Source organism: Colobus angolensis, unplaced genomic scaffold (genome assembly GCF_000951035.1).
Source record: "Colobus angolensis palliatus isolate OR3802 unplaced genomic scaffold, Cang.pa_1.0 Scaffold112, whole genome shotgun sequence".
NCBI classification, from domain to species: Eukaryota; Metazoa; Chordata; class Mammalia; order Primates; family Cercopithecidae; genus Colobus; species Colobus angolensis.
Window position 1 is genome coordinate 1918243 of NW_012112253.1, and position 3363 is coordinate 1921605.

The 3363-nt window shown below is 49.3% G+C and overlaps 1 pseudogene; it reads left to right on the top strand.

The window, feature by feature from the left end:
- Positions 1-3363, top strand: part of LOC105523359 — a 6089-nt pseudogene that overhangs the window by 1956 nt on the left and 770 nt on the right.

A 3363-nucleotide genomic window follows, 5' to 3' on the forward strand; every position in this document is an offset into this window, starting at 1 on the left:
ACAGCCACAGAACTCAAAGTCTGAATCTGGAAGCTCTTGAGAGGACAGTAACATAAACCTCTAGAGATGGAGTTTGAGAAAGGTCCCCCCTTCTGCCCGCTTGTGATTTAGAAAAGTGCGTTCATTCAATAAACATTTACTGAGCACGAACCAGCCAGGTACGGTTCTTCACAGTATATATAGGACGGAAAAGGACAGACAGGAGCCCTTGGCCCTGAGGTTTCCATTCTAAGGGGCCTTTTAAATCTCAGACTCTCAGAGCTAGCAGACACCTTTGATACTCACTACCTCCTCTGGAAACACGAGCCCCAAAAGGAGAGGCAGCTTGCCCAGAATCAAAGAGCAAATTAGGGACTGAGTCACAGCAGAAATACGGGCCCCCTGACAACCAGTCAGGCTCGTACTCCCCCGAGAGGCCACAACCCCAGGGCGTGTATAGCAAGGACTAGAGCAGGGGTGTCTGGAGAGGAGAGAGTTGGCAAAGAGGGAAGCAAAAGAACAGCCATGCTGCATGCTCTGGGGTCCCTCCAGGTGAGACCTGGGCATCCCAGCTCCCTATTTGCCCTTCACACCAGGGCGCCCATCCCCTTTCTTCAGAGCCCCAAGAGGAAACTGGAGCCCAGGATTGGCAGCCTGGAATCAGGGGACCCCACTGGATTCTTACCAAAGATTTGATGGTGTTATTCAGTCGACTGATTTTGATGGCCCTCGAGTCAAGGACTACTGCTTGTTCTTGGCACGGGCTCTGAGGCGCATGCAGAGAGGGGGAGGTGGAGGAGGAGTGGGGGAGAGGTAGAGAGAACAATCATTAGGGCTGGGGTGTGTGTGGTCTGTCTCAGCTGGCAGAGGGGCACCGAGTCCCTGCTGTGGGAGGAGGTTGGAGGGCTGGCCTGCGTGGTCACTGCACCTCCACCCAGAGCCTCCTGCCTCCAGATCCTTCAGGGTAGCACATGATGTAGGGCCCGCCCCGTAGATACCTGTTGCTGACTACAAGAGAGTACACATGGAGATATTCTGTTCCCCTCAGTGTCTAAGCCCTCTGACTTCCTTTCATTCACATCAACTGGCAACATTTACTTTTCTGCCTCTCTTGGACCCTTTGTCCCATAACTCCTTTGTGCCAACTTCTCTCATGGTTCTTATTTCCCCACCATCCCACCCTGGGGCCTGAAATCAGTGACTCCTGATGGCAAGTGGCTGTTCTCATTGTCCTGGCTTCCCCTTGAGACTGGGGATGAGGAAAATCAAAGAGCAATGACCATATCCTGGGTGCCCTGAGTGTTTACAGCAGGCCATGTACTAGGGATTAACATAAAAACAACAATAAGAAATCTCATTTAAACCTCACAAATGGAAGTCAAACAATAGAACCTATATTATACAGATGTGAAAAAAGAGGCCCGAAGAGCTCAAGCAACTTGCCCTAAATCATATCCCTAGCAGGCGGAGAGGCAGGATTCAAACCCAGACTTCTTTTTGTTTTCTTTTTGTGAGACGGAGTCTCGCTCTGTCTCCCAGGCTGGAGTGCAGTCGAGATCTTGGCTCACTGCAAGCTCCGCCTCCTAGGTTCATGCCATTCTCCTGCCTCAGCCTCCCGAGCAGCTGGGAATACAGGCACCCACCACCATGCCGGGTAATTTTTTTTTGTATTTTTCAGTGAAGACGGGGTTTCACCATGTTAGGTAGGATGGTCTCAATTTCCTGACCTTGTGATCTGCCCCAGTTGGTCTCCCAAAGTGCTGGGATTACAAACGTGAGCCACTGTGCTCGGCTAAACCCAGAATTCTTAACCAGTACCCAGTGGTCCATCCACAATCTTAACAATTACCCTCTACTGCCCCTTTGGTCCCCTGTCCCCAGGAGCCTGGCCACCAAGACTCACATCCCGAGGTGAGTGGCAACCAGCAGAAGTGGATGTCTCAGGGCTACTGCCATTTGTTTTCCTGTTCCTCTTTGCTTCTGCTGGAACAGAATTTCTCTGCCAATATTCTTTTAACTGTAGGAAAGAAGAGCAGCAATCGTCATGAGAACTATTGGCCCCTAGAGCTACATCCTCCCTTACAGTTTTTACAAAATACTCTTATACACCATCTGATTTAATGACACCAACCGCTGTATAATAAGTATTGTCACAATCTTTTAGGGACTGAGAGGGATTGATATCATAGCTAGAAGAAAAGAAAAAAGAAAAAAAAAAAGGTGATACTGGAACTTTGAAATTCAGTCTTCTGACTCCAAGCTCTGGGGTTTTGCCAAGAATCAGCAGCTGCCAGGGATGAAAACCAGAGGTAGAGGTAGAAAAGTAAACATTAAGTAGGCAGGAACTGTATGCCCTGTGGTTTAGAGTCATACATCCTCACACATCTGTTTGTGTGAAGAAGTGCACCAGTACCTCTCAAACTTCTATATCAATGTGTCCTCATGGCAGAAGGCAGCCTTTCTGTTAAATCCAGGAATTTATCAGAAAGAGGACTACCCAAGCCTCATTTCAGAGAGAAATCTGGTATTCCCTTAGAAACCTATGTGACTGTCATCCCTAAGTATATTCATGTTTTTTCTCTTGATCTCAAGAGAATCAAGGGAAACTGATGCTTCAGAAAGATGTCTCACATTTATCCTGTGCCACTCAAAGTACCCCAGGTCAAGATAATATGAGGAATAGTCAAGCTGTCAAGTTGAGTTTCCCAAGATCTATTCCACATAAGATGAGCAAATCTCACTTCAGAGACGACTGACTGAGGGGCAGTCTGGTCCCAGAACCATGGAGAATTAGAATACGAGGTGGAGAACTCAGAAAAAAATGTTAAAATCTCTCTGGAAACTAGAAGCCTGGGAGAAAACCAAACCAAACCCACTCTCCCATTGCCACATGGAGGTACAGTCAACGTTTTGCGCTCACGGGGGAAGTGGAGGCTTTTCCCCTGTCAATGTCGATGTTAAGGGAGTGAGGCAGCCTGAAACCTCTTGCTCCTAGGTCCCACAGTCTCCATTCCTCTTCCTGCTGGAAATCTGCGTTGTGACCAGAGGAACCAGAAATGAGGTGAGGACACTTAGGGGACTGGGTCATAAGATCAAAGGCCGGTCTTCCAGTAATGACAGTTCCTAGGGAGACTGTGACATCACTACATTCCACTCCTCCTGATTGGGGGAGGGACCACATCAGTGCAACGTCCGAGTTACCAGTCCATGATGGGGGAGGGAGACACAGGGTTGGGAACCAGGTCCTTGAAGACGCCAGTGGGAAGAGCCCAGGGAGGTTGACCTTGGGGCAGCAGGAGGGGAGGGCAGAGTCTGCAGCAGGGAACCCCAGGAGTCACCAGCCCAAAGTCACCCAGGGATGACTGGCGATGATGGGACCTGGGG